This window comes from Chlamydotis macqueenii, chromosome 4 (assembly GCF_036417535.1).
Source record: "Chlamydotis macqueenii isolate bChlMac1 chromosome 4, bChlMac1.mat, whole genome shotgun sequence".
NCBI classification, from domain to species: domain Eukaryota; kingdom Metazoa; phylum Chordata; class Aves; order Otidiformes; family Otididae; genus Chlamydotis; species Chlamydotis macqueenii.
The window spans coordinates 17,822,262-17,848,159 of record NC_141559.1 but is presented as its reverse complement, the minus strand read 5'-3'; the positions used below and the strand labels follow the sequence as shown (position 1 = coordinate 17,848,159).

General features: G+C 42.7%; 1 protein-coding gene across 4 annotated transcripts in view; it reads left to right on the top strand.

Moving 5' to 3' along the window:
* Positions 1-1,744: 1,744 nt before the first annotated feature.
* WDFY3 (WD repeat and FYVE domain containing 3) overlaps positions 1,745-25,898 on the top strand; it is a 184,430-nt gene continuing 160,276 nt past the window's right edge. For all 4 annotated transcript variants that reach the window (XM_086747769.1, XM_086747767.1, XM_086747768.1 and 1 more), the window contains exon 1: positions 1,745-2,090. The gene's annotated coding sequence lies outside the window, so the exon portion shown is untranslated. The remainder of the gene's footprint in view (positions 2,091-25,898) is intronic.

The window sequence follows — 25,898 nt, the reverse complement described above, 5'->3', positions numbered from 1 at the left end:
ACATACTGTGCATGACTCGAAGCCTGTTCTTCACTGATTATCCTGCACAGGTACAGCAAAGGGCAAGTCAGCCCCATTCCAACCCAAACTATAGCCTGGGCTGTTCTCCTGAGTTGAACTAAATCTTGCTCCCATTAATACAGTGAATTTAGGGATGTCTGAAAACGCTTTCAACAAGAAAAGGCAGTGTTGTATTGTGTAGGCAAGGAGGTTATAAACTTGTTCTTGCTTATTTTATTTTTCAGTTGGGAAAAGTAGGGTTGGTTTGTTTGGAGTTACACTTTATCTTCTGTGAGTGCTTCTTAGCAGCTGAATTAGTCTCACTCCAGACATCCATGAGTTTTAAGCAGAGGCCTCCCCCACCTAAATGGGAACGGGATGATTTCTACTGCCAGCTGAACAGCAGTACATCAGCCAGATAAAACATTAAGTGGATTTACACGTTTGATGCTAACAACCAGAGAAGGAAGACTGGATAAATGGCATTTACTCCATTTGTCCTCAAATACAAGAGTACAGAGCTTCATTTAATAAGACCCTTTAGCAGAGGCAAGAGGTAATGGTCTTGATTCCCAGCGCTTGTGATAGTTTGCCCATGAAACACAGAGGTTTCGGGTGGTTTGTGCATTGTTTATTGTGGCTTTTACCCCTGCAGCCAGATGATCCAAACTGCTATTTAGTCTTTTCAGTGAAGGCTTCAGAAGGGATTTTGTAAATGAAAAAATACGCCAAACAAAATTGCTAGGGGGTGAATGGCTGTTAGCAGCTGATTTCTTGAGGGAGGTAGGTTTATAAGTGAGTGGAAAAAGGCAGAAGGGTATCTGGTCACACACATGTGGACACACCTTTGCACTGTTCCCCAAGACTACCCGAGTGGATGAAGCCTGCCCCAGTGACCCCTCGCACTGCGTGCCCAGTGCGTGGCTAAATGGACGCTTTGTCCTGCTGAGAAAAAAAGTCCTTTGGCTGTTGGGAATTTAACTGAACTTCTGGCTTAATTAGATAAAGAGTAACTATGTGAATCATACGGATGAGACTGGTTGGCCAGCCCAGATGTACAATCCTCTTTGTGGTTGATACTAGGGATATCCAGTAGACTTTCCTAGGTGTACACTTGATGAAAAACCAAGCAAAGCACCTCAACCCCAACCCAAGGATGGGTTCTTTGCTCCTGCATTGACTTGCATTTCCTTCCCCTTCTCCCCCATGCAGGATCCTGGCAGGGATGGCTTCTCCTGTCTTCAGGCCTGTGGTGCGGGGGCTGGCAATGGGGACGGAGGGGAGAGGACACGGCCTCCAGTGCTAGAGGAGCAGGATTTCTATCGGAGAATGTGGAGAAAACAAACCCAAGCGTCTGCCCGGGAAACCCACTGCTCTAAAAAGATAATGGTAAAAAGCCCCAGAACTAAGAAGAGGGCCTGTGTGTGTGTTCGAGCCGCTTCGGTTTGGGTGAGGAAAGGACCCCCTCGGCGCGCTGCCTTCCCGCTGAGGGGAGGGGGCGGCGGGCCGGTGCCTGAGGGGCTGCTCCCGCGGCCCGCCATTACGGACCGACTCTCCTCAGGCGGCCTCACCGGGCCGCGGGAGCGGCGGCCACCGCAGCCAGCCGGGAGGAGGAGGAGCAGGAGGAGCGGAGGGAGGAGGCAGTGCTGGCAGCCGGGCGGGGAGGGGGCACTCGGCGCCGGGGAGGAGGAGGAGGAGGAGGAGGAGGAGGACTAAGATGGCCACCAGCCGCCGCGGGGAGCGGCCCCGCTCCCTCCGCCCCGCCTCGCGCGGCCCCCTCGGCCCGGCCCGGCCTTGATGGGGCCGGAACGACCCCAGCGCCCGGACGCTGCAGCGGCGGCGGTGCCTCCCGCCGGAGCCCGCCCGGGCCGCAGCGGGGGAGCCGCCCTCCCGGCCCGGACCGCACCGCCCGGCCGCGGCCATCCCGTCGTGTAACACCTCCTCCCCCCCACCCCGCCTCCCTGCCGAGCCGTGCCCGTGGAAAGGAGCGGAGAGAGAAGACGAGAGGAGAGGCCGCCCGCTGCCCCCTCCCCGGCCCGGCGGGCCGGGCCGGGCACAGCGGCACCGACAGAGACCCCCGCCGCCTCCCGGTGAGTGCCTGGCGGCCCTGCCCGTCGCTTTGTTGCACCGCCGCCGGGCCCCTCCGCTCCGCGGGGAGACCCGCCGCCGCCCCGCGGGCCCGGCGCGGCGGGCTGCAGCCCCCGTCCCTGCCGGGGTGCCGGTTCCGCTCGGCTCGGCCCGGCCGCAGGCCTCAGCGGCCGCCCCGCTCCCCGGGGATGCCGTACGGGGTGGCCGCCTCCTCCGCTGTCGCCGGGTTGGAGGAGGGGGCGGCGGCGGCGCAGGTACCCTAGGTGATGGATCCCTGTCACTGCGCGGGCAGCGCCCCCCCTCCCCCCCCCCTAGTTTTTTAAATTTTTTATTTCAGCGGCCGCTCTCTGGCCGCAGCCCCCGGGGCAGGGCTGCCTGCGGGGCAGCCGGCTCGGCCTTTCCCGGCTGAGGGGGGCGAGCAGGGGCTGTGCCGGAGCTCCGGCCTGGCGAGGCGGGGAGGGGGGGGGCGGCCCGAGAGAAGCCCAGAGAGAACGGTAGAGCCCCGCGGGCGCTGCGGCTGCGCTGGGCCGCTCCGGCGGCCTTTGTTGTGGCCGGGGAGGGCGGTTTTCCCGCGGGAGCCCCGGCCCCTGGCGGGGGTGCGGGTGGGGGCCCGCCGGCCCCGGCCTTTGGGTGTGCAGGGGGGCCGGCGGGGAGCTGGGCCCTGGCGGGGGCCGCCCACCGCCCCGGGCCAGCGCGGGGAGTGAGCCCGGCTCGCCGGTGGAGAGGCAGGTCGCTGTCCCCCCCCCTTAATTTTCTTTTCTTTTCTTTTTTTTTTATTTTTTATTTATTTTTTTTTTAATGTAGCTAGTTGTTTTGGCGGCAGTCCTCGAGCTGTCGACCCCGTGGTGCAGCAGGGACATTCGAGTTAAAGTACCCAGCGGGTTTGTCCCCGGGGATGGCATGGTTATGCTCCCAGGGGTCCAGAGCATGGTATGGGGGGGATTTTCGTGGTGCTGAGGTACCCGCTGCTTGTCTTCAATGTGATTTTTGCCCTGCAGTTCAGGGAGGTGGTCCGTGTAAATGAAGAGGTTTGCATAGAGGCCAGTCCGTAACGCTAGGTGCTGAAACCCTCTGTGATGTTCACCTTGAAAGATTAGAACCATAATGTCTAGCTGCCCTTATGTCAGTGTAGGTTTGTGACAAGGTCTGTGCGTGTCCATGTATTGGACCATGAAGTTTTGCCCTGGAAAACAAATGGTAGGTTTCCTGTTAAGAAATGAAAATTTTCCATGTTGTGGCAGATGGAAACGATCAGTTAAGTCATAAACTGTACCAGAGCTGTGTTGCTACCTGGTGCTTGTCCATGCCCCTGTGCCCAGTTATGGCTGTACAGCTGTATGATGTTCCTGAGCTCACAGACTCCCGTGGATCCAGGCTGGTTCTGCAGAGAGCCAACTTGATTGCATCCTTGGCACTTTTTGGGGAGAAGCTAGCAGTATCTTGAAGTTGGCTATGTGAACAAACTGTAGGTTGCATGAACTGGTGTTTCTGCAGCATTTAGCTTGTCCTGTGCAGTGTTGGTAGACTTGCAACACTTGAAAGTATGAAATTTACAGTTGTGTGAATTGGTCAGTTGCAGTAAGCCAATCAAATCCTTCTCTATACCTTTAGGTTATAGACAGGCATGTTTATGAAGCAGAATGCATTGGATGCTGGAAACGTGCATTCGTGTCAATATGGCATTGTGCCTTCTGTATGTGATCCTGGTCAAGAAGCACTGATAATCTCACTTTGGCTGTGTATTTGGACTATGAGTGGGTATCTCCACAGTATGTGGTGTGAATCTTGTTGAGCTCGATTGAAGGCAGGTCTGGAATACTCAACACTGTTAATAGCAACACATTTTGGGTAGAAAAATGACTCTAATATGAATGGTGGTAGACTAGAGATCAGTGAACGGCATTCTTCAGTTTGATATGTGTTTGCTAGGAACTGGACATGTTTGTTTGCTTTTCCAATTTGCTGGGCCATTTTAGGCTGCTAGAGTTGAAAAAGAAATGTAGTATGTTTTTGGTTATATGGATACAATCATATTGCAGCTCTTAGCTGGCTGATTATCTATTTGATTCAAATTTAAGCAAGTTAAGCACAATGCTCCTGTGATTTTTAATATCTTCAGCACCTGTTTTAAAATGTATTAAAACATTTCTATATCAAGATTTAAGTACGAGTTAGTATGTCCAGTCGATTGTTTGTTTATTTGCAGTAAAGTGCATCAAGATCAGCTACTTGATAGTATTGTGTGGTATCAGTAGCATGGGAAAGGAACTTTTCTTTCTTTCTTTTGACACAGTAACAGAATGATGCTAAGTCACAAAATTATTATAATTCTTAATATTTTAAACTTGGAAATAACAAATTTAGTTCAGAAGGCTACATTGTCTTGTGTCTTGCTACATGAATCGACTGAGAAGGTATGCTAACAGCCATCTGCTCAAAACCTTGGTGTTTAGCTCTGGGTTACTGGAGCTAAACTGCCAGAAGCCTCTACAAGGCAAGCAGGTCTTCAGGATGTACTGATGTGTGTTGCTGTTACAGGAATTCAGCAACACATTTCCCATCTGCCAGTCTTTAACTATTTCATAGTTTTCTGCAAGTGTTCAGTTGGATCTTTTAGCATACGGAAAACTTCTGGAATGCTTCATGTGCAGAGGAGGGGGTGAGTGTGGGCAGATGTTCTGCTTACCCCTTGAACTGCTTAGGACTGTCATGAGATTGTTTGGAAATTTTGGTGTCAGAACATAGTGTTTCACTTCCCAAATGTTAATGTTAACTTTTGTAGCGTTGGGTTGTGGGAGTTTACTTGGGTTTCTGAAGATGTGCTAAGCTCAAGAGTGTAAAGAAAAGCTAGTAGTTCCCTCTCAGATGGTTAAATTGCTGAACCGCAAATCTGCTGATGTTGATTAGCAGTTTTGTTCATGTTTGTAAGGGATTTTAAGTTCCTATTGCAAAATAGTGGAAATACTGTTTCAGCAGTGGCCTTTGACTTGCTGGACTTCCTGCTGTAAGGAAGTCTTGTGTCATTTGTCCAAAATGAACAGATTTTTGGAGAGCGCGGATATAGTGTGCTGTGAGAAACTGTATGTCTTAGTCACAGTTTACCCCCTAGTGCTTGCCTTTCTGATAATTAGAACTGTTGGAAGTCTATTCTTATGATATGTTACTGGAATGAAACTTACATTTTGAAATGAGAAATAGAATCTTTTGTTGGTCCATAGTACAACTTTTGGATATGGATGTAGGGGGGAGACAAATTATTTCTTTGTGTCTTTAGTAATGAGGCTTTTAAGTTTGCTGGTTTTCTCCTTGATGCTTTTTGTTGTTGTTGTTGGTGGTGGTGTTGCTAGTTACAGTAGCACAGCATTTAAAATGCCTAAGTTGTGCAAATACTTACACTATTGGTTTCTTTGAGTTATTGGCAATGCTGATTGTTTTTAAAAATACTTTTTTTTTTTTTTGTTACCTGTGTGTTCTGAGAGACCTACAACTTGAGTTACAACTGTAAGCCTTCATGCACCCTTCAGTGCTGAAGGGACTGAGGCATGCTGACATAAGATTGTCCTATCTCCTGGAACAGCTTGCTTCCTTAACTTTGTAATTTGGTTTACAGTTTTCATATTGTAATAAACAGTTGTGTTCTTGTATAGCTCCTGCTGTCTTCTGTTGGAGACTTTACATCCTGCTTCTGGGCTGTTCACACCTTGTCCGGGCTGGGTAGAAGAAGACAGGACATAATTATAAGGCCCCTATACACGTTTGTTTTAACCAGCTGTCCCACAAACAGTATAAAAAGTGTTGCTATATCCTGTATTCCTGTTTGTGCTCTCATTGCCAAAGCTTCTGATGTTATGTGTGAAATTCTGCTAGGGGCTTGTAACATTTTAACTGAAGGCATTGGTACAGATGTGAGAGCAGCATCTTGGCTCAGGTGGTAGCACTGCAAACTTTGCAAGACTGAATATGCGTTATTGGTAATCCAGCCTTGAGGGCATCTTTTGGTAAGCAACCCATGTTTTGTGATGCAGTAGCATAAGCTTTTGCTGGTTGATCACATCCCCTGTTCTACTGTGATTTTACAGGTAAGGGCGTACAGCACCTTTCTTATTCGACAGTGGAAGATAACACAGTGCCCACAGACTCTTTGTGTTTGGGTCACCTATTGGATGATGGGGGTGATTATTTAAGCAAAGTCATGATCTATAGCACAGTTGTTGCATGTCTTACTTGATCTTTATGCTAATACTCTATCAGAGCTTAACAGGTGAAGGAGGGATAGGAAATACTGTATAAAGCTGTTGGATTAGTATTGTGCAGTATTTTTTGACTCAAACTGGCTTGTTTAAACCCTCAATGTTGATTTGATACTCGTCTGTAATTAAAAGGAATTTTTGTACGAATTATGAAGGGGGAGCAATCTTTAGCTAATTTGATTGTAGTATATATGTGCCTATATAGCATTTAAATACCTAACTCTAAGGGTTGCGGGAACTTGGCTTTTCTACTTGATCTGTAAGATAGCTGAAGGGTACTGGGGAGTTGTTGGTTACTCACCATGCCCCTCACCCAGCTCAACATACCTCCTTTTTCATGAGGATGAGTCAGAAGGTACTGAAGATTGCTGGTACTCAACTGAAGTAGGGTTTCACATATTGGGCACCTTTTTTTTTTTTTTCCTCTCTGTCTAGAAGCTGCTACAAAAAGGGACTTGATGACTGCTATGAGTACTAGACAGCAGTCTGTGCTGATGAAGAGGCCATGGCTTCGCTCTCAGGTGCTGGTGTCACTGTTGGGGAACTGTCCTACACCTGCTAGGAGCTCTTGGCCAGTACCGATCCTTTCAAAACGGGTGTGAAGTGCAGCTTTGTGAAGTAGGTGCAAAGAAAGAAGAATAGATCTTGTTCCTTTTCTATTTGCTTTGTTCTAAATGTGCAGGAGGTTTGGGGGTTTTTGTTTGTTTGTTTGTTTTTGGGTTTTTTTTTGTTTCCTAAAGTCCTTTGTGAGTGAAGATGACCAACAGCTTTTGTTTTTTTCCCCATGAACAGCTCTGGGGCAAATTTTTCTCATTTCTATTCTGTGTGGAAATGTGCAGTTGACATAATTTATTTATTTATTTATTTATTTATTTTTTACAATTTTGCTGATGGTTTTTGAATTTTGAATAACAGCAAGGAAACTTTTTGGCTTTTTATAGTATGTTTTTTCTTTTTCTTTTTTCTCTCCTCACCTGTTGAGCAAAGCTGTGAGTGTGGAAGTAGAACTGTATATATTGAGATTTGGGAAAAAAATTGTTTGACATTTCTTTGGAATTGGATTATTCCAGTGAGACCTACATGTCATCTTTTGGGATCTTTCCTTTTTGAAGGAAAATGATTTTGATCGCTTTGCTGGTTTTGGTGTTTCATCGAAGTCCTGTGATGGATTTCCGCTTGTCTTAAGCATGTGACTTCTAATGCATATTGCAGAATAGGAACAGATTTGCAGAACTTACTGTAGTACATGTAAAAAAAGTATCTTCTGAAATTTCAAAAGTGATAGAGTAGTGTTATACTAGGAAAGAGTGAATTGTGTAGAAGAAAAGAACAGTAAAGAATGTTGAATGGTATGAAGGCACATAGCTTCATATTTTGGATAAATATTAAAAAATGTAGGAGAGACGATAGATACATCTGAATTATAACAATCAGAGATATGCATTAAAAGAATGTTTAGTTCTTATACCTTCACAAATATTGTTATTTCCATGTCATGCAGTTTATTACAATGCTGCAAGGAAGCAGCTTGGCTAACAGTGCACAGACAATAATAAATTTGAAAACACATGGAAGAAGTGTATTTTCCAGGTGGTTTATTTCATCCCTTTCTCTCTTGCTCTAGAGAAATTGCATAGTACACTGAAAGTATGTAAGAGTTAAACTCGTATTTTTTTTTCAGGTTGAATGGGTATTCGTCAGTTACATGCCTAATTTAAGCTTCTTATTCCAATTCTAAGACACCTGTCTTGGAGAAGTCAGACCCTTTATAGTTGGCTTTTGCCTACTTTTTTTCCAGCAAGTTTTTCTGGGAACTTCCTAGCTGGTGCAAGAAGTTATTCCCTCTCGAGTTATCCATTTTCTTTCTAATGGCCATGCCAGTTTTTGTTTTGGATGTGCATTTAAGGGTTTCTAGTGAAGAATTTCAGAGTAGGGGAGGGAGTTACCAAAATTGATGTTTAACTTAGAGCAGCTGTATCAAATAAGCAAATAGAGAAAAGCAAAACCTTCCGAGCTGACAATTTGGTAGTGATGAGATAGACACATGGCTAGAAAAGGAAGATATTCCCGTGTGTTCTTTAATGTTTTTTTAGGATCCTTCATTTTTGGAATGGTATGACTTCAGTGAGAATGTGGATCAGGAGCTCTTGAGAGAAATGTTCATCTGGCTTTCTATTTCTCTACTGGTTTCATCAGAGGTGTCACCATGCATTGGATATTAGAGGGCAGCTCTACCTGGATTGTCTTGCTGTTACTTTTCTCACTATCATTCTGCCAGGTGGAGTGTAAGTGCAAGTGAACCATGTTTTATGTTCTTACATTACCAGATAATGTATTATTTTCAAATGAAGACATGGTAAAAATTTCAGTATAATTCAAAGCAAGGTCATTTGATTTGTGTAGTAGTAGCTGATGGGATGTTGCTTCAGAAAGTGGACTGTATTTGGATGCCGTGGTGATAAGTAGTGTTGCTTGCTGCTGCTAGCTCTTGCTGAGAACCAAAATACCAAAATCTTACCTCGCAGATGAGCTGTAATAGAGGGAGTTTGTACACTTAAAATTTGTGTTTGGTTACTTCGCACTGTAAGTATATCCTTTTTTGGTATAATTTGAGATTAGGGGAATAGAAAGAGAAATTGTAGGGCTAGGAAAATGCTTAGGGTGTCTGGAAGATATGCTGTTAAAGAGAAAAAAAAACACGCAGAATGCATGTGCTTTTTCATTAATAATATGGCAAAATATCAACTTGGCTTGGTAACCAAACTTTTAAAAGAATTTTCAAGTGCTTGAATGATAGACAATCCCAAAAAGGAGAAAGATTGTTCAGAGTGCCTTAGGGGGGGCAAAGGTCTTTCAGAAGGTTAATCAGATAGAAGTGCACTTGGCATGATCAGCCTCAGCTTTTGTCTGAGGTTTGTTAGACTGGCATGGAGTATTGGCCTTAGAGTTGTTTATAGTAGGTGGACTGTACTAGGTGAAGTTTTTGGGTTTTTTTTTGTTGTTGTTGGGTTTTTTTTTCCCTTTGGCTGGATAGTGGAAGCTTCAGTGGCAATACTAGTTTAAGCTGTTCCTGCACCCAAACTGTGGAGAGGAGGGGGCAAGTGTTATATGAAATTACAGCAGCAAGCTCAAAAATGATCCTTAATTTTTGAAAAAAAAAAAAGGAAAAAAGCAGTTGTCTGAGAATAATCGAAGGAGTAATGGGAGCCAAGAGCTGGGGATTCTCAGCTCCTTCAGGTTTAATACTGTAAGCTCATGAGTCTGTCAAAGTTGTCTTGTTGTAGAACCAGGGCCTCGCTGTTCTGACAGTGGAAGAAACTTACAGGATTTTGGATTTTCCTATGCGTGTTTGTTTTAATGCTGGAAGCTTTTGAATCACCATTGAATGGGAGATGGTGGGCTTTAGTGCTCTGACTTTGAAACAGGAGAGAAAAGAGTGCTGTCACTGCAGGCTGATGATAATAGGACTGCTATCTACGTTTCTTTGTGCTAAGGTTCGCCACCTCCATGGCATTCAGAGTGCCACTGATGGTCTTAGGACTTGTCTTTGCAGTTATATTCTTTCTGGAGTTTTAAACTTCTAATGGGGTTTTATGGAGGTCCTTGAGTCTTCATATTTAGAGCCAGGGACAAGATCAAGGCCTTGCTTTGTATTTGTGTGAGTGCATAGAGTACAGAATGTATTGTGTGGTAGAATGATGGACAAAGCAGATAATGAGTGCATTTCTTAATGTAAAAGTTAAGCCTTTTGGTGTTCTCAGAGTTGCAGACCTAAGAGTTGAAATGTTACAGGGCAGGCTCTGAGTTGTGAGAATGACTCAAGTTACGGCTTTTAAAGCATTAAAAGGACAAAATAAATTGATTTTCTGTTTTACTTTTGAGCCTTGAGCATGCGGTTGTTACATTTTTCCCACAGCTATGAGGGCTACAACATTTTTGGAATCTTCGCATGGCAAAACCCTCAGAGTTGAGATGAGATTGAGAAGGACGTGCTCAGAGCTGGCAATACTCATCATCGCTGGTTTCTTGTCTGATAAAGTGACTGAAGAGGAGTGACATTCATTTTATTTGTGAGTTTCTCTACACTTGCAGAAGAAAGGATGCATCTCTGAACAGGAAGAAGTAAACATTCTTTGTAAGCAGTCATGTGGAATAGGCATAGAAATAATTTTGATATTGCATCACAAATTAAATGCTAATACTTCAGTCAGTCGCAGTTGAGCAGTAAGCCACAACAGAAATGTGAAAACAAGGTCTCTGTGGATGTGATCTAAGCGGATGCTAATTTGCTTGTTAATTAGGTTTGCAAAAATTTCTTTTTCACAGTTCTGAGCAGTGCAGATAAGCTGGTGAAGAATATTTAATTTAGGTTTTGAGTGGGTCATGAAGTAACCAGGGAGTATCTCTTCAAGCTTTTGATTGTCAGAGAGTGTAAAGGCACAGTAGCAATGCTTCTTACTCTGAGCATTGTAACTTGAAACTGAAAGAAGTATTTTGGAGGAACATAACCATGTTCCTAGCACTGTTGGATCCGGGGAAAAAAAAAAGAAGCTTCCTTGCTCTCTGTTTGAAATCGCTTGCAGTTCACTGGTGAACAGAATTTGGATATGCTATATTAGTGGCTGGATTTTTTTTTTTCTTAATTACTTGTACAGTTTCTTGGTGTGAATTGGAATAGCCTACTGATCAGTCAAACCACCTAGAGCTATAAACCTATTTTTATTTCAGTAAAGCACATATGTGTATATATATGCTTCAAATAGACACAATGATCTCAATGTTTGGTTTTTTGTTTGTTTGTGGTTTTTTTTGTTTTGATTTTTTTTTTTTAAATAAATGGAAGCAGAGGAGGGGTATGTGTATTGCAAATAATGTACTTGGAAAAATGTTTTTATTCTAGCTGTAAGTGTCTTTAAATTGTGATCTTTCTTCATAAAAGGAGATAAATATAGTTGACGTTTCTCTGAAGTAGCTCAGATTGAGTAGAGATTATACCAAAGTGAGGGTTTAGCTTCTTCTGGCACAGGCAGAACAAATTTGAAAGATGAAAACTCTCTTCCTCTTTCCTGCACATCCTCTTTTCCATCATCCTTTGAGGAATGAAGTTGAACTTGCAGTCTGAGTAAGGACGAACATTTCAAATGAAAATAAACAACGCACGAGAATAAGCTTATCTAAATTGTTTTAAAAAAATAAAGGGATGCCATTGTTAGAGGTGTTCATATTGTATGGAGTTCAGTTCAGGTCTGTGTTGTTGCATTAAGCTGAGGATTGTGGTGGTGAACTGGAGATTCTTAGAAGACCTGCTTCTTGTCTGCCTTCTGTAGTACTCCTCTCAATGCTGCCTTTGAGTAGGAAGGTGGAGCACCTCAAACATTGCAGGGTCGTGGTCAATTGAAATACATTTCGTGATTTTGACATTTTATTTATTTATTTATTTTGGTTAATTTCCTGGTAGCTACGCATTAAGTTGCCAGAGAGGTTAACCAGCCTGTGAATCCGTACGATGAAGAGCCAAATGTTCTGTATCCGGAAACCAATAGTCTCTTTTGCTCTCTGTCGTTTCTAAGAGGATGAAGGTTACTTCTAGGAGCTTTCTGGAAATACAGTGTCTTTATAACTATTTCTGTGAATAGTTGTACTAAGTTACATAGGATTCAGCTACTGTTTGAGACTGTTCTGGGGTGTGTGTGTGTGGAGAGAGAAGGCGGGATGGATGAATGTCAGGTTCTTTTGCTTTCACAGCCTGCCTGTGCAAATTTATCCTTAAAAGTATGCTTAAAGAGGCATAATGAACTTCTTGCCGCTTCCAAAAGTGCATTTAAAATTATTTTATGTCATGGGCCTTGTCCAAAATACCCAACAAAACCAGATGTTTTTAGCAGCCCTATTTTATCATGTATTCTAAAATTAATTTCTCTGATCCTTTGAGAAAGGCTGTCTGGTATCTATGGGTATGAGAACCATATCGAAGGGTTTATTTTGGTGTTAATGATGGGGCAAGACTTGGGTTCAACAGACTAACCACTGCTGTCTTTGAATACTGGTCTTTATTACGTGTTGGGAGGAAGGACTCGTCTTAAAACTTAAGTTCACCTACGACTGTTTGAATGTGTCAGAGAAATTTTGATTGGAAGGGATATCAAGTCCTGCTTGAAGCAGGACATTTGCTAGGGTGTTTTAGTTGGGAGCATGGGGTTTGGAGGCCTAACTTTTTACAGGAAGAAAGCAGAGGTGCTGGATCTAGGGTGAACTTTTGGTGTGCTTTAAGCAGCAAATGAAGACATTTGAATCTTCCAGGTGCATTGAGAAGCACTGCGGCAGTTAGGCAGAGGGTGATTTTTTTTTTTTCTTTTCTTTTTTTTTTTTTTATTTTGATGTGCCACTGAAGATAGTAAGATCATTTGTTATTTGATGGGATAGGAAAGTAAAGATATTTTGTTGCAACTGTTTTTCACCATTGGGCTTATAACTTGTCTATTGCTTAGACTTCTGATTCGTTTGCTCTTGGAGTAGTGCGCAGCAGTGACTGGTGTCAGCCGCTGTGAGGCCCTGGCAGTGCTTAACGTAAACCTCATTGGAAAGTTAGCACAGCATGTGGAAGGCTCTTGCCGAGGAGAAAGTGGGCTGCTTTTGTGAGTTTAAACAAATTCATTGTAAACAGTAAGCATCCTTTGACCTTTTTACTTTGCTCAGGGCGTAGGTTCAAGGAAATGAGCCTGTAGTTAATTGGGGGAGGGGGGCAGGAGCTCTATCAGGAACACTCTAACTTGACTGACAGTTTAGTATTAACTTGAAACATAGAAAGAACATTGGTCAGAAGTTATACTTTCTTGTTGAAGCATTGCATAATGTTTGGAAAAAAACTGAATAACCTAGGTTTTTAGAAGAACCACGTTGCTTGGGATTAATGGATGGTCTTGATACTTAAAGAAAAAAAAAATCATAGTAGGTGCAGTGTGTTGTGTTTTCATGTTAATGTATGAAAACTCTCCTTGAGTATAACTGTTTCAGGAAGATAGCTTTGCCCATATGAATGGAAAACCTGATGAAAACTTTAATTATTTGTCTGTTATTTTCTCATTAATACAAATATTGCTGCTGTTTCTTTAGACTGGGCAAGATGTATTTGTCTGCAGATATCTTGGAGAATTTTGTAGAATTGTTTTGCCAAGAATACTTGACTGTGTTTTTTTTCCCTTCTTGTTAATGACTACTTATATGGCTATGACCAGTTTGTCAGTTAACAAGTAAAAACTATCAATAAAAAGTAAGACCAGCAAATAGATTCTCTTCCCTCCTCCCCTGGTTTTTTTCAGTAACAACATTAAGTAAATTAAGGTAAAATAACAATTAAGGAAAATAAACAACTAAGTAAATTAAGGAAAAGAGTAAAAAAACCCAGTCTGGCAAACAAGTAATGAGGATTTTGTTTCGACCAGTTCACTGTGGCTCTGGGGTAAAAAATAAATTTTCTGTTGCACTCTAGCTCTCTCATCAGGTACTGTTAGAATAATCATAGAATCATAGAATCATAGAATGGTTAGGGTTGGAAGGGACCTTCAAAGGTCATCTAGTCCAACCCCCCTGCAAGGAGCAGGGACATCCCTGACTAGGTCAGGTTGCTCAGAGCCTCATCCAGCCTGGCCTTGAACGCTTCCAGAGATGGGGCCTCCACCACCTTTCTGGGCAACCTGTTCCAGTGTTCTATAACCCGCATCGTAAAAAATTTTTTCCTAATTTCTAATCTAAATCTACCCCCCTCTATTTTAAAACCATTACCTCTCGTCCTATTGCAACAGGCCCTACTAAACAGCCTTTCCCCATCTTTCTTGTAGGCCCCCCTGAGGTACTGGAAGACCGCTATCAGGTCTCCCCGGAGCCTCCTCTTCTGCAGGCTGAACAGCCCCAACTCTCTCAGCCTGTCCTCATAAGAGAGGTGCTCCAGCCCTCTTATCATCTTTGTGGCCCTCCTCTGGACCTTCTCCAACTGGTCCATGTCCTTCTTATGCTGGGGGCTCCAGAACTGGACACGGTGCTCACCAGGGCAGAGTAGAGGGGGAGAATCACCTCCCTCGACCTGCTGGCCACGCTTCTCTTGATGCAGCCCAGGATGCGGTTGGCCTTCTGGGCCGCAAGGGCGCATTGCCTGCTCATGGTAAGCTTCTCATCCACCAGCACTCCCAAGTCCTTCTCCTCAGGGCTGCTCTCAATCCATTCCCCGCCCAGCCTGTATTTGTGCCTGGGATTGCTATGACGCAGGTGCAGGACCTTGCACTTGGCCTGGTTGAACTTCATGAGGTTGGCATGGGCCCACCTCTCCAGCCTGTCAAGGTCTCTTGACAGGGATAATGCTTAGACTGAACTGTCTCAAGAGAGAAGAATGGTACTTGGTTGCTTTAGTGCTCTGAAATACACGTTTCTGGCCTTGTATGTTTGGGCAGTAATACAGGGTGGCACGTGGAGCGTGGGCCTTGCTGTCGTTCATGGCCTGTCGGATAGCCGTGAGTCTGACACTGGCCAGCCCCAGATTCACAGGCTGGAGGAAAGACAGTTTCTGTGGCCCATAGGTGAAATCACTTGTCCGTAGGGGAAACTGCTGCCTAAGTGACTGGTCTCCTCAACACGTGGGGGTTTACAGCTGTCAGTGTTCATTGTGTCCAATGGAGGAATAATGCTTTTCCTTAGTTACAGAAACTTGGTTAAAACAGTAGTGAGTTTCATGACATCAATTTCTTCTGCTTCATCCTTGCAGCTATCTGCTTCCTGTTTTCAGTGTGTTCCCCTTTTATTTATGAACTGACGATAAATGGCAGGACACATTTGTATGTACTTAGGCATATTGTGTTAATGCTGTTCCTTATTTCTCTCTTATGGAACAAAAGTGGTGTTTTCACCCTCCCTTTCTTTTTTTTCATTGCTGCCTTAAGTATTTTGATATTAATAAGTGAGCTTCTCACTCTTCTTTACACCATTTGTAATGAGTGTTCATGAGATGGGATTCTGAAGACCTAACAGGATATTTTGAATGGGGCTGGGAAGAAGATGGCAAAACTTAATTGTGAGCTGGAGACTTGTACTAAAAATACAGTGCTGTCTCAAAATGTATACCTCTTAATAGATTCTACTTATTTTCTGCTCTTTGTTGTGCAAGGTCTTGTTGATTCATCTTGAAGAATAGCTATCCCAGTCTAAATTATTACTATTATTATTATTTTTTAATAAAAAGACATGGAAAAGGAGGAGGAGAGAAATAGAAAGGGACCAAGAACACTTACGTTTCAGAGTCTGAAAAACGTGTGTACTGGAGCAGTATAATTACAGTGCCTGACATCTTTTCACTCTCTGTGGTATCCTTTCTTAGTTAAAAACAACAGTCTTTTGAAGAATCTGGTACTTCAGTGGGTGATCTTTTGATGATTATAGTGGTTTTTACAGTAAGAAATGGCTATCATTCCACATAACCAATGCAGTGACGTGTTACTGTTTACGACACCTTTTGGTTGAATTGAAATGTCTCTTTTAGAAAGACGTCCTGTGCAATGAATAGCTTGGAGTTAGGGGGCAATCTTACATGGTTAGTAATCTATTCTCCTGGCCAATTATCTCTTTCCTAAGAGGTTTTCTTTCCAGACTGAAAGTGAGTTTGCTTACCTTCCAGTGCATGTTGTAATATCATTATGCACTAGGTCAAAGAGCCCTGCGCTGTGTAAATACGATCTGCGTACAGAGAAGGTGGCCCAGGCTCTTCGTAACTTTCTCTTAACCTTCAGCAATAAATTTAGCTTTCAGTGATAAATAAAATATATTTAAGTGATTGGTAGTCATTATTTGTGTTCTAGTTGCCCTCTTGAGCTTAAAGTCTTTTAAGAAGAGTGACCTTTAGATGACTCACAGTAGTCTGTTGGCATTCTGGTATATGGAGTAATAGTTCTTGCCTACTTTGAAACCCTCCCCTCCTTCCCCAGCCATCTCCCCCAACTTGGAGGTGCCTGCTGCTGCATCCAAGGGTCACGTAACTCGTGTTGCCATGGGCTTGTTGGTTGTCCTTTTGGAATTTGTACTTTAAGTACTCCAATTCTTTCTTGGAGTACCGATTCCTAGCATGTAACTGTGTGTTTGACTCTACTAGAATGGATGACGTTAGAAGGTACCTTTTCTACAAAGAGATCCAAATAGTGGTGTCAGTCAGCAGTTAACACATATCCTCTATGTGTGTTCATCCAGATCCGTGAATTATTGGCTTCTGTTGATATGTACGTTGTATTAGCTGGTGTACCTTTAATGTGATTAAAGCAAAATTGTTGAGGTGAAGGTATTGGTTTAATGATGCTGAGCAGCACATGCCAGCTTTGGTAGTGAATGAGTGTATTTATGTGAAGAGACTATGTTTATCTCAAAATGATCAATTTAATAATGTAGGTGAGATAGCAAATATAAATGCCTTTGAGAAAGATGCCTGGCAAATCTGAACTAATATAACTTGTCTGCACAATGTTATCGTGGTCACTTTCAATTCAGTCTCAAAATGGTAGAAATTTCATTACCCAGAAGGTGAGAGCTTGGAGGGAGGTAGGTTTTTTTGCTTTTTGTTTTTGTGTTTTGTTGTTGTTGCTGTTTTGGTGTGTGGTTTTTTGTGGTGGTGTGTTTTGTGTTGCTGTTGTTGGGGGTTTTTTTTGTTTGTTTCTTTTATTTTTTTTTCCCAATAGTTTAAGCATGTCAGATGGTTTCAGAATATGAGGTCCTCTCAGTACTAAAACACTTTGTTTCTTTTTGGCTTCCACTGTGCTGGTTGTGTTGTCAATAGGGCAGGGAGATGGATGTGGAGACAAAGCAGTGCATTTATGCTGCAGTAGTTCTTGGAAGGCCATTTATCTTCTGAGCTTCCTAGAGAAACTATCCTAGTGGAACTGCAAGCCTAAGAAAACTATGTTGCAGTCGACATACAATACTCTTTCTCATTCTCTTTCGGTTTAAGAAGTTGCAGTAGTTGTTCTCACTCGAACATAGACAGAGCTTTTGCCCCTGCTCTTTCATTGGAGGAAAGAGTTTGAGGATTTGAGGAGGGAATATTTGTTTTTCACCTCTGATACTGTTGCTCTCCAGTTACCCTGAGTTTTTATTCCTGTTGTTCATTTCCTTCCTTCCTTCCTTCCTTCCTCTCACTGGTTAGTGATGCCCTACGCCCTTGTTACCAGCCCCTTTTGGGCACCTCTTGCTGGAGGGCAGAGTAATTGTTCTTCCTTTGGGTGTCACCCTCGGTTGATAGAGGAGGAGGTGCTGTCTGAATTATCAACATGATTATAGGTTTTTCAGCGGCTTCCAAGCAGTATGCTAACAAGTCTGGACAGGCAAAGGGAAAGAATGTGTCAGCTTACCACGAGTAAGAGAAGTCAGGTTAGTGACCCATCTCTGTTTCACAGTTAGTGTTTCTCTTGCAGTGTCTGTTCTTGTAAGTCTGGCATATGTGCTACTGTTGCTCCTGGGAGTGCTTTAAATGAAACAAACACATTATTTCACTTTCCTTTTTTGGTTTGTTTTGATATTTGCTCTTGGAAAAAGCTCCACTCATGAGAGTGAACAAGGGAATGTGTGTGTGTGCTGGTTTGCCAGAGCATTAGTTTATCCTTTCTGCTTTTTTTTTTTTTTGTGGAGGTCTTTTTTTTTGTATGTCATAATCTCAATTGTATGTCCTTCCTAATCTGCCTTTGAAAGAAAATTCTTCTTTTGAAAGTCTTTTGTGGGTTTTCTACAGGTCTATTGCTGATACAGTTTGCGGGGCTTCAGTTTCAGCATAAATCCAGTGTTTTGGATTTATGTCAAAATATTGCTTGGAAAAAAATTACTACAGAGAATTCTTCCAGAGTCCTCCTGGAAGTGCTTCAGAGTAGGGCAGAAACCACAGATAGTACTATGGGGCTGATACACTCAAACTCTTCTCAAAACTCACTGTCTGTTCTCTGCCTTTTTTTTTTTTTTTTAAATATAGAGATCTTGTTAATTATCACTAGAAATCAAAGAGAGAATACACTGAACTAAATAGGGCTTCCCCCCCCCCCCCCTTAATTGCTTCTGATAATTTCAGTTCATCTAAATCTAGGATGTTATTGACATTCCAAGTATTATTGCTTTTTTTAGACTTAAATTTTTTGCTGTTATTTTTCTTTCAGTGTATACATGCACAGGTAAGTTTGGATCAGCATAATTCTTTCTGATTCAGAGAATCTGGATTGACTCCCTTTTGTCCATAGGATTAGTGGTCAGTGAGTTAAAGAACTTCAGTTTTATACAAGATATATCTATCTTAATTTTGTTTCTTTGTGTTAGTTTCTTAAAACATCTTGACTGGGCTGTTATAAGCATTAAAGTTTTATGTTTGTTTCTTTTGCTGGGCAGAGAAGTAGTTGTTGAGACTTGATAAGTTTAGGAAATGATATGTTCATGTTTGTGTTTTTTAGGCCAAAACACAGTAAGCTTTGGGATTTCCTAGAGTATGCTACTGACAAAGCAGGCAAAAGCATTTTAATGGTTTAAAGGGAAAAACAAATGACAGTTATTTGAATTGCTTTATGTTATTGTAGCTGTAATATTTTTTCACCTCTTCCCAAGGGTTATAAAGCAGGAATAATCAGATTTATAAGAAAGATGGGGAGAGGAGTTTTAGCAGGACCTGTTGTGATAGGACATGGGGTAATGGTATTAAAATAGAAGGAGGTAGATTTAGACTAGATATAAGGAAGAATTTTTTTACAATGAGCGTGGTGGAACACTGGCACAGGTTGCCCAGAGAGGTGGTAGATGCCCCATCCCTGGAAACATTCAAGGCCAGGTTGGATGAGGCTCTGAGCAACCTGATCTAGTTGGGGATGTCCCTGCTTCTTGCAGGGGGGTTGGACTAGATGGCCTTTGAAGGTCCCTTCCAACTCAAACTATTCTGTGATTCTATTCTATGTGTCTGTGATTTGAACATGTGTATTTGAGCTGCTTAGTGGTTTAAGTAAATAGGTTTTCAGGACTTGTCTGTCCACAAAACTGTAGTCTGTCTTCCATTTTGCATGTCCTTCATATCTTCTGGAGATATCTCCTTTTTTTTCTCCTTCATCCAGAACTTGCCTGCTCAGTTTTGTGGGTTTTTTCCCATGTTGCTGATAGTTACTTTGCTTATCAATATTCTGTTTTGTTTTTTTCCCCCTTTTTCTCTTTCCTTCTACTTTGTTCGTTTATCTCTTCTCCCTTTGAAGGAAGAGGTATTTTTAATGTAACTCGATTATATTTGCAAGGCCTAAAGACATATTACTTGGATGTAAAAAGCCTAGTTGTTTAGGAGGTGTTTGCAGTGAGTCTAGGTTAGCTGTCTGGCTGTTCTTTGTTGAAAAAAAGGTCATTACAGACTTGAAGTATTTGATAGTGGATAGTGAGTGATTGAGTTAAAAGAAACAGCTTGTCAGCTAAGCCACGCAGAGGGCAGAGTTCACCTCTCCTAACGGTGTGGACCTAGCTGTCCAAAATCAAGACAGATGTGTAGGATGCCCTTGTAGCCTTGGGAGAGGTCATTGCCTTTTGCAGGTACTTGATTCTCATTGCCTTAGATGCTGATTTGAAGATCATACTTCCAGAAAGCTGTTTAATCAGAAACCATCAACTATAGGGCAACCCTAGACATCTAAAAAGTGAGTCACTTAAGTTGATTATCTTTTAGATGTGTAAATTTACTAATAACATACATATTTTTATGTAAACCTGTTGTGGTTTTGTTAGTGAGGTGGGGGCCTAAGGTGGTAGCTTCTGTAGGAAACTGCTAGAAGTCGCTCCCCTTTGTTCAGTGCTCTCAGCCAGGCCTAGGGCTGAGCTGATTGGTAGCAGAATGTTCTGTGATAACGCCTCTGCGATAACGTATTTAAGAAGGGGAAAACAAAAAAAAAAAAAAAGGAGAGAAGAGAAGATGTGAAGAAGCTGAGTGGGGGCAGAGGTGCAGAGGGGGAGGCACAGGCGTCATGGGCCTTGCAGGCCTCACCCTCTGGCCTCTCGCCAGGCAGCCGACTGGGCCCAACTCGGCCCGGCCCAGCTGCAAGAAGTGGAGAATAGATGAGAAGTGAATAAGATGTAAAAAAGATCCTGAGCGACATCTACCAGCCTGTTGTGAGGAACGGCTGCAGACACCAAGGTCAGTTCAGAACGAGGGGGAGGAGTAATGCGGCTCCTGGCCAAGATTCCCCTGCATCCTGTGGTGACGACCATGGTGGAGCAGGTTGTCCCCCTGCAGCCCATGGAGGTCAACGGAGGAGCAGAGATCCAACTGGAGTCCGTGAAGGACCCCACACAGGGGGAGGTGGATGCCTGAAGGTGGCTGTGGCCCGTGGAGGGCCCGCTAGGACAGCCGTTCTGGAGAGACTGTACTCTGTGGAAGAGATGACCCACACCGGAGCAGTTCCACGAAGGACTGTGGCGTATGGGTGGGACCCCACAACACAGCAGGGGAGGAATGTGAGGAGTTCTTCCCCCGACCATGAAGCAGCAGCGTGAAACAACGTATGATGAACTGACTGCAACCCCCATTCCCTCTTCCCCCCTGTGCCCCTAGGAGGGGAAGGTGGTAGAGATAATGTTAAGTTTGGGAAGAGGGAGGGGTGGGGGGAGGATATCTTGTTCTCTGTCTCATTATCCTGCTGTTTGTAGTAATAAATGAATAGTTTTCCCCAAGTTGAGTCTGTTTTGCCCGTGATGGTAACTTTAAGGATTTCTCCCTGTCCTTATCTCAAACCTTGAGCCGTTTTCCTTATATTTTCTCTCCCTGTTCTCTCGGAGAGTGGGGGGAGTGAGAGAGAGACTGCATAGTCTGGTCCTGATCGGGGCTGAACTACGACAAAACCATTTCCCTATGCAATAGAAAAGTGGGTAGCACAGCCAGTAGCACTGAAAGCTTAGCTGTGAGCTTTCTGACATGCTTTGGTTTTAGCATTTAGGTATCTGTCTCATAAGTAAATTTATGAACAGTGCCAGATTCTGCATATTGGAGTCCTGGAGCACTTTATGCTTGTGGCTTTTCTCCCTCCTTAGCACCAAAACCAAAAAGAATGGGGGAGGGTGGGGGAGATTGCCAGATCTTCTTATCTTCTGCACAAGGAAGAGCATCACACTCTTGATCCACAACAGCTGTTCCAATTGCACTTGAAATAGTGTACAGTAATGTCTTAAGAGCAGACTGGTGTTGCTTTCCTCTTTGAACAGGTGAAATTGCTCCCACGACTCTTTGGGAGTCATGGACTTGAGTCCTGAAGGTGAGAATTGTTCACAGCCTTTGCCAGAGAGCTAGAAGGGGAGCAAGGGGACTGCTGATGAAGCTGGTGTAAGGGGCACTTGGTGCAGAGCAGGTCATTAATCAAAATTCTGAGTTATTGCAGAAGCATTAGAAAAGGTAAGTGGCTTATTTAATTCAGAGCTGAGTCATTATGGATAAAACTATGCTGTTTTGTAGCATATTCACAATAAGGGGCTTTAAGGATTGGATTATTGCCATCCGCAGCAATCCCTAATATGAAAGGAAAAAAAAGTTTGAAATGTGCTGCTCTCCTGCTATGGGAGTTGCTAGTGAAATGCTGCTGTGACCTGGCCACTACTTCTGAAACTGTAACTGGTCAAGACAGTCTGCTGCAGATATAGTGACAGCAAGAGGCTAGCAGGGCAGAATAGCATCTATAGCATTTTCCTGAGGCAAGTTCAAGACTGGTGAGTTAAGTGGTGAAGAGTGGGCCTTTCTGTAGTTGCTGGTCCCTGAATATATTGAGTATACAGAATCAATGTGTGTTAAGGCCAGCATGCTCATTTGTGCAGGCTTTCAGGTCAGCAGCTTCTCTCTTTCCCTTGACTAGAAATGGGTCCATTCTCATCTGTCTACTTACGCAGGAGCTGACAGACTGGAGTGGTGGCTTATGGGGAGCATAGGTTAGATGTCTCCTTTACTTCTTAAATTGATCTGTGCTCCCACTGCAATACAGATCCTGGTATTTCAGTGTCTCTTCCAGGGGACCTGCTAATTTCTGCAATTGTTACTGGCAGTGGTCTGTGCTGAGCACAGAGGGTAATGCTTGGAGTTGTAGAGGTGAGCAGAAGAGTGAATGTTTGTTCTGTCTTTGCAGAATCAGTGAATTTTGCAATATTCTGGAGACTAGATAGAAAATAATAACAGGGCATAAAATGTTCAAGATGGCCATCTTAGCATCTTTGCTGTGTTCTTTGATTTTTTTTTTTTTTTCTGAAGTGCCATGGGGCCTCTGAGTTTTATCTGGATGGCTTTCAGGGTTTGGCAGCAATGACATGTACTTCCACATCCAAAGGAACTCAGGCATATTGCTGCATCATGTGTTTGCTGACTCTGCAATGCAGCAGCATTGGGCTGTGAGCCCACATCATGGTGGGATGATATAAACCATCTCACCCAGAGGTAAGAACAACCAAATGCGCAAGACTTACAGCAGAAAAGAGATAATCACAGAGAAATGCGAATTTTAGATGAGATATAACTTTTGTTCTTTTGGTCCAAATCCTTAACAAGAGGGCAGTTAGGCTAGAATTATCTTTATGGATTCAGTGCTGGCAAGCTAAAATTCAACTGCCTCTTAATCAGCATGCAATATCTTCACAGTCTTTCACACTTGAGTTAAACCTCACTTTCACTCTTTGTGCAATGCCACAGCGTACAGATCTGCACAATACATAACCACCCAGGAAAACCTCTTTCCTGCTTGTTCCTCAGTGGTGTATTGTTCCTCATAAGTCAATTTCTCTTCATTTCTCTTATGGATATTTTGCCAGTTCTGCTGTAAGTATCTGCAAAATATCCATTTATAGGATTAGAATTGTGTTAGTGTTTGGAATTTTTCGGTAGTTTATGATTCCAGTTCAAATGTCATGTTAGCCACAGAATTCACAAAGTTCTGCAGCAACAGAAGAGGTTGTATTTTGTGCAGCTTAGCCTTAGAGACAGCTTTCTCCAATGGAAACATGTCTTCTGAGAGCAAGGCTGGAAAAGCCAGGTGGTAAATTCTTGTGGCTTGGCACTGGCATTAGGACGTGTTGCTTTTAGGGGAAATAAGATGCTTATAAGAAAGGGTTAACACAGAATTTAATATTTTATCTTCCAGTAAGCTCAAAAGTAATCTTTGAAACCACAGAGTACCTTCTCTTTAGTAGGATTTAACACATGGTATTTCATTTATTAGCTGCTATGCTAAAAGGACTGTTTTGTTGCTTATTTGTTTTCCTAATGAGGAGAAGGGCGGACATTGTATAACTTCTCAGGCAACGGTGATTATGCAACTGATCCTGTTATTGTGGAGCCGAAGTCCTTTTTAGTCCGTAAGCACCAGCTGCTTGTATTCTGTCTGCTGCTTTTTTCCCCCTTTTCTTTCTTCCCCCTGCTTCATTTGTGAACAAGTTGTTTGGTTTTTTTTTTTTTTTTTCCCTGTGTTGCTGTTTCCTTCTCTCTCCAATGCCAGGGAGACTGTAGCCTGTTTGGGTTTATTCTTCAGTATACTGCAAAATCAAACTGCCCTTGTGTATCACACAAAGTATCAAATGCGTAGAGAAATTAATTTTTTCATAAGAAGTGGAATTGCTTGATACTTTATGGGTATAATAAGAAAAGGCATTTGCTTGGATCTAAGTGACATGTTATTGCAAATGGCCTTTGTTGAAGCTAAGGTCAAAAGTTAAGAGTTCATGTTCTCATGATATTAGAAGCATGTAAAAATCTGTTTGGCTTTTTTTTTTTTTTTTCTTTCTTCCTTCAGAGGATGGGCCTGAGAGAAATTTTAATTCTCTTCCCCACCTCCCCTCCAGGGATCACCAAATAAAATATAGTACTCCTGTGTGTAAGATGAGGTAGTTGTAAATCTCGTGCTTTTACAGCCAAATGATCTCACTGCAGTGTAATAAAGACAGTCAATATATTGTAAAAATGCTGTACGTCTTGCCCTGTTCACACTTCATTTTCAGTTCATAGTTTTATGTCATATTGTTTCCATTTCAGGTACATGGCTTTCTGTGAGCTTAAGTGACCGTAGACATGCTGTTTTGGTTTGTGATAAACATTCGGAAACCTGCCTGTGCAATACTGGCTGATGGGACAAGAGATTATAGACTTTTAGACTGCAACACTGTTCTCTACTTACAGATGAACTGAGTGTACTATATACAACTCCCAGTAGAGGAGAAATAATAGTTGATCTGTCATACCACACTATTTGCTACACTGCTTATGTTTCCACATCATTTGTGATCCATATCAGTCATAAGTAGACCCTAGTGCTTAGTATCCTGTATCAGGAAATAAGTTGGGGATAAGGGTTTAAAGTCCTTATTTAGTTTATAAATCTTATGCTAAGCAAGTTATAGGGAATGCAAAGGATGCATTTTCTTGCTCATGGTGTTTGTACTGTGAATCAGGTACTTGGGGAGATGGCAAGTTGTCCTGGGATTTGTAAAAGTGCTGCCATTTTAAAGAAATTGTAATCCTTTTGGTCTGAGCTATTTTTGTGGGAATTTCTTTTCCTTCAGTGACAGTGTGCCTCAGTCTGCTTTACATAGATTGAAGACGTTCTTTAAATACAGAAAAGACGTTCTCTTTTGCAACTGAAAGACTGGATGCATAACGTGTATACTTAAATCCTGTCTACTCATACGGCTACCCACCAAATTTCTCACGGCAAGCGCATTGAGTTCTGGCTTAGAAGATACTGTGTTTCTCAAGTATAGCTCCTTCCAGCTATGCGTGTTGAATCCATTTTTCATAGTCATGTTTGCCACAGAGTTATTTGATTATTTCTGTTGCTGGTGAGGACTCTGATAGAGTTCATACCTCAATCCCACAGTTCTGATACTATGTAAGCAGTTTTATCTGAGCTGCTGATACTGGGGAAGCCCAGAAAGTAGTGATGAGGAGAGAAGGATTGCAAAGATTTTTCTGGAAAAATAACCCCAAACCAACAAAACAGCTAGATATCATGGCTAGCTCTTTGTCACCATGGTGGTGGGGATGCCCTGGTCTACTGTAGAGTTCCCAAAAGTGATGCTTGTGTAAGGCCCGTAACTTTACTGAGAATTTTTAAATTGTTCTTTAGACCTTCTTGACTGAGGTGTTCTGTGGTCCTAATCCCAGAGTTCTTCTTGGTGACCTCAGAAGTTCTCCAAGCTGGATTTCTGTGGCTTTTGGGAACTATCATTGTTGACTATGAAGTGGATGTGGGGTTTTTTTTGTTTGCGTTTTGGTGGGGGTTTTTTTCTTTTTTTTTTTTTTTTTTTTTTAGATGACCTTTTTTTAGATGAAGGAATTTTGAAGCCGATCTGTAACTTAATAGCTAACTTGCAAAGGTCAGAGAAGAGCTGCCTCGAAACACTTTGGAAAACCGTAGGTTATGGCCCTGCATAAAGGATCTTTGTGTTAGATTTGTGTATGTGATATTTCCAGGTACTGAAACAAACACTTGAAAGACAGTGAAATGGAAGTCAATGCGCATGGTTTAACCTGAACTTGAGATGTATATCAGATGCTTTTTGAAATAC